General features: G+C 43.2%; 1 pseudogene; it reads left to right on the top strand.

Moving 5' to 3' along the window:
* The first annotated feature begins 638 nt into the window (after positions 1-638).
* On the top strand, positions 639-12,317 carry LOC125643301 (acyl-coenzyme A synthetase ACSM4, mitochondrial-like; annotated as a pseudogene).
* Positions 12,318-15,231: the final 2,914 nt, after the last annotated feature.

Genomic DNA, 15,231 nt, shown 5'->3' with positions numbered 1-15,231 from the left:
TCTGGGACCAGAGATATTGGCTAGTGTCATTCGGTTGCACAATCCAAGGAGCAACTTACATGCCAGAGGCTGTGCGTGAACAGGCCAGAAGTGGAGGTTCTCACTGCAGAGCAGAGTAAGGCTGGCTCCCAGAGTCAAGGATTGGAGTGACCTAGAAGATCACCGGGCCAGATAACACCAAAGGGGAACGTCACACCACCAAGCGAGGAAGAAAGATTATGATACAGGCAGGATACCAGATGAGTCAGAGAAATAGGAAGAAATCCACTGGAATCCCTTGTCTCTGTACCAAAGTAATGAGGAAAAGAAGCATGATCTACAGTGTCTGTCAAGAGCCCTTGCAAGACAAGAATAAAAGTGAAACCTTTAGATTTAGGCATGAGCAAATCATTAACTCATTCCAATCTCATTAGATGAAAGCAAAACTGGCCTCAAGCCTTAGTGAGATAAGGAAAACTTTGAGAATGTGCAGCTGGTTCTGAGGTTTTAGAACACGACAGGACAAGGGAAAGGAACACTAAGGCTATGTCTACACTACAGCCGGTGTCAGCAAAACTTACGTCGCTCAGAGGTGTGAATATTCCACCCTCCTGGACGACATACAGTACACCGACATCAGGGTTCGTGTGCACAGTGCAATGTCGGTGGCAGGGTACTGGGACAGCTGTGCCACGCCAGCGTGTGTGGTGAAGACACTCTATGCTGGCGGAAGAGAGCTCTCCCACTGGCATAAAAAAATCACCACTGTGAGCAGTATAAGCTATGTCGGAGGGAGCAGCTCTGCTGCAACGCTGTACATATACACATGGCCTAATTAGACAGATGGTGGTTACAAAAGACGGAGGGGATGTGGCAGGAGCTGGGACAGCCTTTTTAAAGGAGCAATTGATGGAGGTGGCATGAATGAGCAGGAGCGGCAGAAGGTTCAAAAGTGGGGGAGTCACTGGCACTAAACTGTGACCCTTCCCCCCCACACCACCCCCTTCCCCCCGAGACCCCGCTCTCACACTGCCCATTCCCCCAAGGCCCCGCTCCCATGCAGCCTCTCCCCCACAAGCCCCTGCCCTACGCTCACTCCTCTCTGCCCCTCCCTCTGTCACTTGCCCTTATGGTGGGTAAAAGTTTGTGTGGGAGGGGGATATGGCCCCCTGTCCCCCAAGTTCTGATGAGAAACTGGGCTTTGAGCATCGCTAGTTCAGATGAACAAGTAGATTCTATTTTTCAGCTATAAGAGGGCCCTGAGGTCAAAGGGCGAGGACCTTTTGGGATATGTTAAATACTGGGCCCTTGGACAGTGGCCCTTTAAAGCATGGCATAAATCACCCAGTGCCTCAGAATTGAATTTAGATGCCTGAGTTTGAATTATCAGGTGTCCTTGTTTAATCACCCAGTTTATTGCTTCATGTGCTCTTATTCCTTAATCACATGTCCCTGTTCCCCTTCCGAAGTGAAGTGTCCTCATTGTGGACATTATGGGAGAAAAAAATATAATAAAATGAGGTTTTATGCTGGAGAAAACAGTCACTCCTAGGTTTGAGAACAAGAGCAACATGTGCCAACTGGCTGCAAAAGTAAGGAAGTCCCGAGGGAGTCTCAGTTGGAAGGGAGTACAGCAAGACCAATAACCAGGGCTAATCTTGATTGTCCAGACAATTCTGTGGATTTGATAACAGAAGGAATCAGCGTTCAGTTTACTGAATGATGTCGACATACTATGTTTTTTGAAGAGCTGCACCTGGTGACCACAACTGTGTCAAGACAAAGAGCCAAGACCCAGTGGCTATCTACTTCACCAGCGGAACCACAGGGTCTCCAAAAATGGCTGAACACTCCCACTGTAGTTTCGGTCTGGGGTTTGCTCTATGTGGAAGGTCTGGCATTTAATTCCACTGTGTCGCTAAATGTTAAAGCTCTGAAATGTGAAAGAAACAAAAGAACTTCACATGTGGGATACAATCATGAGTCAAATTGCTGGGTTGTCACTCTATTGTATATGTAATTTCTTTGAAATCCTTAGTTAAACTGTGCCAGAAATCCTACTTGCCAACTAAGCCATGACCAATAATATTTTTAATGGATGTGTAAAATATCATTAGTTTGATGTTATCATCAATATCATGAAAGGACAGGGAAGGAGGGTTTGTTTAAGCTGTTAAATTTTCACCTCAGTTTTATAAGGCCTATATTAAGCTAACACTGACATTTCTTAGTTCAATTGTACATTCACTTGTATTTTTCACCTCTGTATTCTACAGGTATTGTCTGGATTTGACGCCCTCAGACATCATATGCAATATGTCAGACACTGGCCGGATAAAGGCAGCCCTGGGGCATGTCTTTGCCCCCTGGCTTCGGGGTACATGTGTTTTTGTACACATCATGCCCCAGTTTGAGCCAACAAAGATCCTAAAGGTAAGAGTACAAAGCTCACAATGAGGATTTATTTACATTTCATCCTGTTTGCCAAGCAGACCACAAACATAGAGATTTATGGGATTAGTGTTTTAGAATGGTATAACCACAAGGGATTTGTCTTTTGAAAAGATGTAACTACTGTAGGTATTTTGCAGCATGACTTTTGAGGTATAGAATTCAGCCAGCTGCTTCCAATCACATGACATGTAAATGTTTCACTATAATCTCTCCCTTCCTGAGCTTCTCTACTGTAGACACTTGTTTACAGAAACACCTTATAAGAGCAACATTTCCCGAAAACACTTTCCCTACTGTGAATTGTCGATATTCCCCATAACAGCAACAGCTGCTTAGAAGCAACATAGCAAAAGGGCACCACCATGTTGCTACTAATGAGTGTCTGATGTATGAAATTATAAATTAGCTGGTTTAAATAAATACTTTAATTAAGTTGCTGTGACCATTGGAAAAGCAATACATTGAGGAGGAGAGATCAGCTTACTTCAGCAACTGATGATATCTAAACCTCCCACTCCACACCCAAGATAAATCCTACTATGCCATGCAAGAGGAAAAAGCCTACTTTATGAATGGCTGAAAGCAGCTCTGTGATGAGTCACTAAGTTTCTATTACATAATTTTGCAGATCTCTAATTTCACCTCCCCTTTAGAGTTTTAATTGTTGGGTTGTTTTTAATTGGTACTCCAAGGGCTAAGTCCATAAAGGGATTTAGGCATAGCAATGCTTAGCTCTTAGTCACCCTCATGCCTATTGGAATTCACAGTCCAAACGTTCCTATACAATGGGGAGAGTTAGATCCCTAAGAATGAGATTCTCAAAAAACAACAAGCTGAGCAGAGAGTTGCCTACACTGGCCAGTAGGAAAGGGAGAGGGACAGGGCCTTAACCAGATCAGCCCTCTGTCATGAAAAACCAGAGAGAGAAAGCCCACTAACTCCATTATAGCCAATAACTCAGCGGTTAGGAAACTTATCACCTGGGATGTGGGATGCCAGTTTTCAAATCCCTGCTCTGCCTGCTTTGGAGCCGGGACTTAAAGCCAGGTCTCCTAACTCCCAGGTGAGTGCCATAACTACTGGACTATTGGGGGACATCGCCCCCCCAAAAGCTCACCCCCTGCTGTCTTTTCTGATGACTTCTGTGTGCATGCCTACTGGAACAGGCATGAGGGAGGTGGGGAATGCCCAGTTGGTCAATCCTGCCAGGGCTTAGGTGTGATCTAGGCCAGGGCACTGCGCAGCTCAGCATCATCAAGACTAGGGCAGTTTTGTGCATGTCCACTGGCAGAAACGTAGGCGCCTAAGGAATTTAGCACCTACAACGTTAGATTCAGCTGAGCAGAGTAGGGGAGTGGGGTGAGCTTCTCAGTGGCATGTTGGACTCATGTGCCTAAATTGGCAGCTAGGCACCTAAGGCCCTGTGTGGAACTAGCCCTAAGTGCTTGACCTTGCAAGCATGTAGATGGAACACAGCAGGGCGCACTAGGGTTTTGTACCCGAGCGCCAGAGTGAGTGGATATTACCCATCGATATAAGCAGGGTGAAGAGAGAGCCATAGTTCTTCTCCACGCTACCTGGAAGGAAATCCCTCCCTTCCTAATTTGCTAGTGGACTGGGTAAAAGATGCATGAGGAAGGGCTGGAGAATGGGCACACATGAGAAAACACAGGCTCGGCTGAGATCCTTATTTTGCTTATGAGGAACTGAGCTGTGCACTCCCTTCTGTAGCTTTACTAGGCAGCTACAGAGCAGCACTCTCAGTAATATAGGTTCAGGTTCCTTACACTCACTGTTCTGCTCATCACCCCGTGCTCACGTACACCCAACACTCTGCTCTCCTGGTGCAGTAGCAAGCCCTTAATAGATATAACTGAGAGAATTCCAGGTATTTCTGTGGAGGCATTCAGAATATATGTAATAACAGTCCAAATAGGACCAAAGAAAATATTGACTTAAGCAAGGTGTTAGCCAGTCAATGACAATAAAGCTCCACTTTCAATTCACATGAAGTTATTACAGCATAAATTTTCAAAAGCAGCCTCTAATTTTGGGTACCTCCATTTTTGGGTGCCCAGTTTTAGTTTCCTATGGTGAAATTCTGGCCCCACAAAAGTTAATAACAAAACTCCAATTGACTTAAATAGGGCCAGGATTTCATCTCTGGAGACTGCCTTCATGTTTCAGTGAATGTCACGACACATTGACTCTTGTCTGACTGACATTTCACGAGCCAATATATTACTTCTTGGGCTTAATGTGCCCAGCAATTCAATGATCTCTGGTACGCCATTGAAAATTTAACATAACTAGAATTACTTCACTACAGTTACTCCAGCTCTGCACTGGCGTAACTGAGATCAGAGAGTGGCTGATAGCTGTGCATTATTACACTGCTGAAAAGGATACTTAGAGATGCTCAAAATATCCCAGGCCAATTTTTCTAACTTGATTTACAAACTTTCCATTTTTCTTTTCCCTTCAATTTGTTAGCCCCTGACCAGGTATCCAATAATCACTATCTGCAGTGCCCCCACAGCCTACCGCATGCATGTGCGGCATGATCTTACCAGGTACCTCAACCCTATTGACGGCATTAACATCATTCTATTTCCATAAAAGTGCCCAGCCAGATATTTTGCTCATTAGTAATGAGCTCTACCAGTGACACCATATTGCAAGTTAAAACCACTGCAGTGGGAAACAATGCGCTGGAAGAAGTGAACCATGAAGAAGCACAGCACATTCAGTTAATAGTCAGCAGGGTGTAACAAAGCAAGTGCCAATTCCCCCCCTGTTACTGCCTGCAGCTGAGAGTGAATTTTGACCTGAAACATTAAAAAGGACAGTAAACAAAGAGGGAAAAATTCTCTTAGCTTTGCAGAGCTCCCACTGATGTAAGTGGCCAGTTGGTTCTGATAAAATAGGAACTGATCGAAATCCCTGCTGAAAAATTCAATCAGGACCTGAAACATACCCTTGGTAAAGTATCAAACTGTTTGGTTAATGTTTTAAGGTCATTTTCACTTTAGCAATTGGCTGCACATCCTGGCTGTAGCCTTGGATGTGCTGAGACATAGCAGAGAAGGCAGTTCTTGTAGTCTTACCGGCCGAACACAAGCAGGAAGCACTGAGGATGTGGGTTCATTATACTAATGTCCCTTTACAGCATGCTGGCAATGTAAAGGGCTCTTAGTGTAACTGCAAATGAGGCTCTAGGGAAAAAGCCAGATCTCAAAAGATTTCAACTGTTTCGCAGAACTAGGAAATTTGCACAGATCAAAAAACTCCTCCAGACTCAGGGCTGTCCCTAGTGGTGGTGCAGGGCCCGGGAAAAATCAGCCTGTATGGGGCCCTCAACATTCTTTATACAAGTGAAATCTGGTGTTGGGAGGGATGATGGAGAGTCACACCAGTGCTGGGGGGGTGAGGGATGATGGAGAGTCACAGGGTGGCACCTGTGCTAGGGGCAAGGGGGCTCCCCGTGCTGGGGGGGTCCCAGAAAAGGGAAGGGTTCGGGGAGGAAGGGCAATGGATAGGGTCAGCCTGGCACTGGCGTTTTCCAGCGGTGCTAGGACACTTGCAGACGGTGTGGTGGTGGGCGAGCAAGAAAAATAAATACAACATGCGCTTCCTGCTGCTGAGAGCGGGCCTGACCCCTGCTGCCAGCGCCTGGCCCTCCAAACTGCTAATTCCATCCCGGTCTGGGCTGGCCCCCCAGGCACCCCTAACCCCACCTCCCAACCCCCCAGGCCGGTCTGGTGCCCCCCGCATGACACATGCATACTGAAGCCCGGGGCCCCCCCAAAGCACGGGGCCTAAAGCAGTCACCCCAATTCGCCATACCCATGGGATGACTCTGTCCACACTGTTAGGTGCATATCTGAACTGAGCTGTTTGGGTCCATCCCTCTTTAGTAAATGTGAGAAGAAAAAAAGCTCTGCACTCACCTCCCCTACTTTTGTTGGCTCCTCGGAGATGTCTTCCAAAAAGCAGCTCCACTCTTCTTCCTTGGTGTGGATGTAATATGAGACTGCAGGGGCCAAATTCTGCACATCCCCCCCTCCCCGTGAAGTCAATGGGTTTGCTATACAAGTGCAACTCTCATTGACTTTACTGAGAATTGCATGTGTATAAGTGAGGGACAGAATTGTGCCCAATGTGCACTGAAGTCAATGGGGTTGCAAGGGAGCAAGTGAAAGCAGGGTTTGTGCCCCAGAGAACCTGGGATGATCCTCACTGATTTTCTTTGTGTCTGTGAAGGTACAATTTGAAGATCCTGTAGTACTGTGAGACTGGAGGGGAGTCACAGAACCCTGAAGTGATGGCTTAGTGGAAAAGCCAGACAGGACTGGATATTTATGAAGGCAACGGACAGACAGAAGTCCTACATTCACATTAGCTCATGGATGTTGCATTTAAAATTAACAAGAGACTTTGTTACAGGGTTGGCTGCTTCCCAAGTACCCTCTTATGGTCAGAGGTCACTCTAAGGCACCCTGCATCTGTTTCCCCTCTTGGTTCCTCTATAAACTCAAAACAACAACCCAGTGGTAGTTAAAATACTACCCTTCTGGGAGTCCAGGTTATTCAGTTCTCTAGGTACACACTGGTGCTCCAGGCCCAAGTCCAGTTCAGTCTCTCTGTCTCTCTCCAGCCCTTCTTCCCAATACAAAGTTTCTCTCAGGCTCCAAGCCGGAGTTTGTCCTTCCAGGTGCCATCGAGGCTGTTAACCTGGCACAGGTGGACTGGAGCAGTTCCTTCCATAATCAGGGTTGGCTGGCCCCAGTCCACCAGCCCTTAAGGGGCAAGCCACGCTAGCCTCTTGTTAAATACTTACCCCTAATTTAAATTCATCATGCAGAAACCCACCATAATCGCTACAGAGCAAATAGTAATTGACTGAAAGGCTTCATTATTTTGCTTTAAATTACAATGGAGACATTAAATGCAGCTTTTCATTGGCTGTAATGTAACCTCATAACATAAGATTTCACTGTGACTGGTCTTGCATTCTTTGTTGAGCCAAAACTCCCAATGAAGTCAATGGGAGTTTCGGGTAGCACAAAATGTGATATTTGGACCTTTTGATGTCATGGTGAGGAACTTGGTATAAGAACCAAAATAGAATAGAGACTGCCAATTAAAACATCCGGGTTGTTTGTTTATTTTTGTAACAGGGAATGATATGTACAAATATGAAAAGGATGAAAATTAAACCGGGGTCCATGGGAAAAGCCCCCCGCCCCCGCTTATGATGTGCAGGTATGGTGGGCACCTTTCTGATTGGTTTTAGAGCGAATGAAAATATGGGGACGGTGTGGGAAAGTGTGGGACGGTGCAAGTTTTGCTACAAAAGAATGGTATTTAGAGCTGTGGGTTGGGTTGTTTTGTTTTGTTTTTTAATCACAGCTCTTTGTTTAGAAAAGAAAATATACTAAACAACAGGCTGTTCTTGTAGATTATAGATAAAAACTGCAAAGTTCTGCCTCCTGGGAAAGAGGGTGACATTGCCATCAGAATAAATACCACGCAGCCATTTTGTTTTTTCTCTCAATACGTGGTAAGCAAAGTGTTGTAAATTTACAAAAGACTGGATGAAGCCTGTAGGCTTACCCTGCCCACAGGACAGCATGTAGCTGCACCATCCCAGGAGAAGCATCAGCAAGGAAATGTGACTACTCTGCTGTCTTTTTGCTCTGGGGTGGGTGTGACAGGTTGTACCCCAGGCATGCAACCTGGAACTGGGGTACCACCGAGCCGTTTGACTCACCAGCCTGGGTTCCTTCTCACACTGTGCTGCTGTGACAAGCTGCAGACCGCTCCCGGTCCTACATTCCCACCAGCATTCACACAGGCAGGGACGCACCCCAGTTGCAGTTGCATGCAAGGTCTGGCCAGCCACTGCATGAAACAACACTAGAGAGGCTACAGCCAAAATACCCCCAGGTCCCCAGCCTAGGACCCCAGAGCTGTACCGTCCTGCCCTGGTCAAAAACCTGACCAGTTTCAATTTATTACCCAGTTCGCCCTTCCCTCAATGTGAAGAGGACAATGCACACCAGCCCTTATTAACTGAGCTGAGATTTTCCCAGACACTTCACTCAAAAATCCACTGGTTAAGAGAAAACATAAAACAAGTTTATTAACTATGGAAATATAGATTTCAGTGATTATAAGTGATAGCAAACAGATCAAAGCAGATTACCTAGGAAATTAAACAAAAACGCAAACAAAGCCTAATATACTCGACAGAATTTGAATCGGCAATATCTCACCCTGACTGATGATACAAGCAGTCCACCAAGTTTCCATACGTAGGCTAGGAATCCCTTTAGGCTGGGACCAGCACTTCCCCCAGTTAAGTCTTTGTTCCTCAGGTGTTCTCTTGTGTGGGAAATGAGGCCAAGAGATTATGTCACTCCACATCTTTTATAGTCTCTCTATATGGCGGGAACCCCTTTGTTTCATAGAATCATAGAACCATATAATAGAATCATAGAATATCAGGGTTGGAAGGGACCTCAGGAGGTCATCTAGTCCAACCCCCTGCTCAAAGCAGTACCAACCCCAACTAATTCTTTGTCAAGCCAGGCCTTAAAAACCTCTAAGGATGGAGATTCCACCACCTCCCTAGGCAACCCATTCCACTGCTTTACCACCCTCCTAGTGAAACAGTTTTTCCTAATATCCAACCTAGACCCACTCCCCCACTGCAACTTCAGACCATTGCTCCTTGTTCTGTAATCTGCCACCACTGAGAACAGCCGAGCTCCATCCTCTTTGGAACCCCCCCCCCTTCAGGTAGTTGAAGGCTGCTATCAAATCCCCCCTCACTCTTCTCTTCTGCAGACTAAATAAGCCCACATCCCTAGCCAGGTTCCCAGCCCACTTTGTGGAAAAATACAGGCACCAAAATGGAATTTAGTATCATGTGATCTGGTCACATGCCCTTGCATGCTCCCAATGAGTCATAGCAGGTGTAGCCACATTTGAAATACAGATAGTCAATATTCATAACTTCAGATACAAAAATGATACATGCATAGAAATAGGATACTCATATTCAGCAAATCATAACTTTTTCATAGACACCCCACATGACATATCTTGTGCAAGATGCATCATGATTACGTCATAATCGTACCACTATGATGAATATGGGGTGTGGTGTCACAATGGGATTATGAACAACACCCCTTTGCAAGTAAGTTGCAAAACCTCTTTTCAGGGTGCAGCTCACTGGCTGGTGCACAGAACCATGACTCCAGACATTCCTTGCCCTTGCTCATTCACTTGCTTGTGGGTGGGAGTATTGGGTAAACAGTTCTTACTTTCCCACTATGCCCCAGCCATGATTCAGGTAACCCTAATACAGCCATGACAGGAGGTGGCAGGAGCTGCATCAGGGCTAGTCAAAATCTAGCCCAAAAACTTTGATACATATTGAACGTAATGAGAAATACAAAACATATCTCCTGCAGCACAGCCTTATGTGTCCATATTCTACCAGCAAAGAGTAAATGACATATTAAATAATGGCTGATGAACTAAACTAAATGACAAAGTTCATATCTAAATTTCCCCCAAGTTTGTGGATCATTCAGATCTGGGTTCTTGTCTATGCCCATCACTAACAATGAAAATCCCGGTGTTGGAATATTGAATTAAAAGTGTTTAGCATGCAAAGAAGGGAAAAATGGGTAGGAGACAGCTATAACCTAATTCATATTTCTATAACTTGAACTATTCCTCAGACACTGAAAGAGGGTGTATTCACAAATACCACAATATGCAAGACAAGAGGAGTGGCTGACTCAGGTGCCTGGTAACCGAATAATGACTCTTCCAACTCTAAATTGCCCATTCAAATCCAACCCTTACATTGGGGGCAGTATAGCTGTAGAAATGGGAGAACTTAATTCATCAGCAATTGCAACATTTTCATTATTTCATGGTTGTTAGGATGATCCAGGAAAAACTGCTGCAATACTACGTGGGATTTTTTATATCGCTGGGGACAGAGGGACTGTGGATGAAGATGGATACTTGTGGTTTGTAGGAAGAGTGGATGATATCATCTCCGCTGGGTTTGTACCTTTCAATTAAAACTACAAGAAAATACAAACTAGGGGAGAGTTTGTTAATGAAAGAGCTGCACATATTTAATCTACTAAACACCTCATTTTTCCTCTCCTAGGTATCGTATTGGACTGTTTTAAGTAGAAAGTGCCTTGATCAAGCACCTGGCAGTAGCAGAAGCAGCTGTTGTCAGCAGCCCAGACCCACTCAGAGGAGAGGTAATATTATAGTCAATAATAATTATATCTTGCATTTATAAACCACCTTTCAGCTTAAAGGATACCAAACTTAGGATCTGATTCTCTAGTTCATATGCAAAATTCTAACTGACTTCAATAGTTTTGCCTGCATTGAGGCTGCAGGGCCAGGCCATTAGATGGATACGCCTTTAGGTTCAGCCTTGAATATGGGCTGGTCCTTAGGTTCACTAACTAAGGATTTCCTCCTTGTCTCCTTTGACCCTAGGGTAGGTTGAGTAATTTACTATACTCCTTTTTCTCCTACCACTAAAATGCAGCGACCTCTAGAATAATAAACAGCAGTTGTTGGAACAGGGCACAGCAATACCATGCAAAACATTTTAGGGCAGGAATATGGATGTACAGCCTGCTTCTGACTGCGTGAATCCAGAATAACTTCATGGAATTCACAGAATTACTCAGATGTAACTGGGAGCAGAATCTGGCTATGAAAATATGCTATATATCGTACACCTGTGGAAAGGTCTGGAAAGGTTAAACATCAAGGGTGGAATTCACAAAGGAATTTAAGCACCTAACTCACTGATTTCAATGGGAATTAGGCATATAAATGTCTTTGTGACTCCCACCCCAAGTATGTTCACTTTAACAAGTGGAATAATACAGGCTAAGTAAGAAAGCACATCCCATTAAGTAAAAGGATATCTTGGACCATTATGAAGCTACACTTTGATACACTTGCTGCAGCTCTTCCCCTTGAATTTAATAATAAGACATCCTGGAATCTACCACTTTAAAAAAAACCCCACACTACAGCATTTCTACAAACTCAGGACCAGATTTTGAAACCCTTGCTCAGGTTGCTTGTAACCTGACTACTCCTGCAGTAACGGTCTAAGTATATAAAGAATGTGGTCCTAGTTTTAAATATGTTTACACTCAAGGTTTTTGTTATCCCATATTTCTTGTTGTGCGATTAAATTAACTTGTTCCCAATTAACTGTGTTGTTTGCTGGTTTATATTTTAATTAATGTTGCAATTTTAATTGATTTTACTTCGTAGGTGGTGAAAGCTTCTGTGGTCTTGTCTCCTGCCTTTACGTCACATTAACTCCTGAGCTGCAAGTTCATGTCAAGAATGTTACTGCTCCATACAAGTATTCCAGAAAGGCAAGTAATGAAAGGTGGATTGAGAAACCCTGTTCTAACCAAGGAAGGGCTGAAGCTACAAAAATTAGCTCTAGATCAGTACCACAGAAATATTTTATGACCAAAAGAAAGCCTAGTAGTATATATGACATAGTAAATATAACAAATATACTGAATATTTCCCATTATATATTTTAAATTATAACATATTTAATGTTTGGGAAATATTGCATATGAATAAAATGATCACCACATTTTAAATAATTTAAAATAAACAGTGTCACAGTAACTGCTGCTTCATGTCAAAAATATGCTAATATATTACATCTGGTCATTTTACTTGGTCTTGTGTTTTGTTTTTATCGGATGGAATTTGTCCAACAACTGCCAAAGACAATCACTGGGAAAATCAGAAGGAATGAACTAAAAAACAAAGAGTGGGGACAAATGTAATGTTGTTTGGGAGTATGGAAACATAATTTCTTTTTTTTCTTTCCCCCCATATTCCCATAGGTAACATCTTGCTGTTATGTCTTGATAAATACTATCATGATGCTTATGATATCAATATGCTCGCTAATTAGATAGTGAATATTTGTTATACTGCACAAAGTTCAGTGTGTGCTAGCAACTTACAAAACTCATCTTATTTTCAAATTCTAATACACGTTTATAACTAGTTAAGAAAAATAAGCATTTTAGGGAAGAGATGGGAATTGTGAGAAGGCAAGAGTGCTTTAGAAAAATTGAAAAAATGCATTTATCTTAAGAAAACAGTGCAGACAATAGCTCGGGTAAGAGACTGGTTGACTCAACATATGGATAACTTATTATGCAAGTTTCTTTTTGAAAAGCTTACATTTTGTTTCCCCTAAGATACATCTAACCAAGCTATAGGGGGTTTAGATGTAAGCATTCTGAAAACGTTTGTGGGAAATGAGTAGGTGGGCTCACTTCAGGCAGCCATACCAATCTCCATACCACCAACAGACACCAGCCAATTGGTACTTTAGTCTCCAGCCACACTCATGGCTCTTTCCCTTACACAGGGATGAGACTTGGATCATGCTGACACTACTGGTTCTGGTCCAAATGCACAAAACTATGGATGTGCTCATATGCTGGAAGGTTCATCCTGCCAGTACTAAAACATCCTTAGAATTTCTAAATATTGTAGTTGACAATTTCCTAACTCACAAAGCATTGCAACCAACACAGGGGAATTCTATATTAGACCTACTCCTGACAGATTAACAGGAACTGATCACAGAACTAATGTTAGGTACAAGTGATCATGACTTGAACACATTTACAATGTACAAACAGAATCAAGTCCAGACCAGTAGTGTATACACAGCGTGCTTGACAAGGGCCAGTTTCACAAAGCTGAAAACAATTATGAGCTAAATCAGTTGGGAGGACAACTTTAATCAGACACATGTAAATGCAATCGGGAATTGTTTAAGAACACTTTACTAGATGTTCAAAAAGCCACAATCCCCAAGGAAGGCTGGATTGGTTAAAAAAAAACCTACAACAACCTGGGTTTAGAGGGGAAGTAGAGGCAGCTATAATATAAACACAAAAGGGGAACTTGGTAATATAAATCAAAAGCTAGGAATTATAGAAAATTGATAAGGAAAGCAAAGGAACTCAAGGAGAAATCTAGGGCTAGCAACGTTAACAACAATAAGGAGGAGGTGTTTTTTTTTTAAGTAAACAAAAAGAATCCTGACAATGGATTCTTTATGAGATGGCAATGGTAGAATTATCAACAATAATACAGAACAGGTAGAAGAAGCTTATTTCTACTAGCTTAGGTTAAAAACTTCCCCAAGGCACAAATTCTTCCTTGTCCTTGGAACGGTATCGCTGCCACCACCAAATGAGTTAGACAAAGATTTAGGAAAAGGACCACTTGGAGTTCCTGTTTCCCCAAAATATCCCCCCAAGCTCCTTCACCCCCTTTCCTCGCAAGGCTTGAGAGTAAACAAGGTGAGCACAGACCAGACCCTTGGGTTTTTAGGACACTAAAAACCCCAATCAGAGTCTTAAAAACATAACTTCTATTATAAATAAAAAAAAGTAAAAGAAACACCTCTGTAAAATCAGGATGGAGGATAATTTTACAGGGTAATAAGATTTAAAAACAGAGGATTCCCCTCTAAGCAAAACTTTAAAGTTACAAAGAAACAGGAATAAACCTTCCTCTTAGCATAGGGCGAATTCACAAGCTAAATCAAAACATACTCTAATACATTTCCTTGCTATTACTTACTATTTCTGTAATTTTAGATGTATCATTCAGTAGAAGCTGGATTACTTGCTTGCTCTCTCTGTCTCCGGAGAGAACAACAAAAGCCCAAACAAAAACCTTCCCCCCCACCCCAGATTTGAAAATATCTTCTTTCCCCATTGGTCTGTCTGGTCAGGTGCCAACTAGGTTAATGGAACTGATTAACGCTTTACAGGTAAAGGAGGGATTTTATGCTACCCTTAGCTGTATGTTTATAACACCTTCCAAGGGGAGCAGCGGGGGGCAAAAAAAAAAAAACCAACAAAAACCTAATTGGCTTCAAGACTGAGCTTGGTAAATGTACAGAGGGAATGGTACAATGAGACAATGGCATGTGTCCCATCTACAGCTACTAATAGTGAATATCACCAATGGCTGGTGGTGAGACGCTAGATCAGGAAGCGTCTGAGTTACTACAGAGAATTCTTTCCCAGGTGTTTGGTTGGTGGGTCTTGCCCACATGCTCCGGGTATAACTGATCCCCATATTTGGGGTCAAGAAGGAATTTTTCCATGAGTCAGATTGGCAGAGCCTATGTGGGGATTTTCACCTTCCTCTGTGACAGCTTGGCATCCCCATATTCACCACTGTAATATTATATGTTTGGTACAAAGAATGCCTTGTGAGGTATCATTCTAAAAGTCCTGAGCTGCTAAACATTAATAGCTTGTTGGATTGTGTGTGCTGTCATTGTATGTGAAGTCATGAAGTTTTGGTATGTATATGTCACTGAAAGATGCTGTGAAGTTGGAAACACCCACAACTAGCCTTTCAGGTACAACAATGAAGAAGCTAGACAGTGCTAACGGCCCATCAATAAGGACAGGTTTCAGAGTAACAGCCGTGTTAGTCTGTATTCGCAAAAAGAAAAGGAGTACTTGTGGCACCTTAGAGACTAACCAATTTATTTGAGCATGAGCTTTCGTGAGCTACAGCTCACTTCATCGGATGCATCCGATGAAGTGAGCTGTAGCTCACGAAAGCTCATGCTCAAATAAATTGGTTAGTCTCTAAGGTGCCACAAGTACTCCTTTTCAATAAGGACAATGGACCATGGAAAAGGTTTGGCCT

Source organism: Caretta caretta, chromosome 10 (genome assembly GCF_965140235.1).
Source record: "Caretta caretta isolate rCarCar2 chromosome 10, rCarCar1.hap1, whole genome shotgun sequence".
In the NCBI taxonomy this organism is placed as follows: Eukaryota; Metazoa; Chordata; order Testudines; family Cheloniidae; genus Caretta; species Caretta caretta.
Note: the sequence above shows the minus strand (reverse complement) of the source record. Positions and strands in the feature narration are given on the sequence as shown.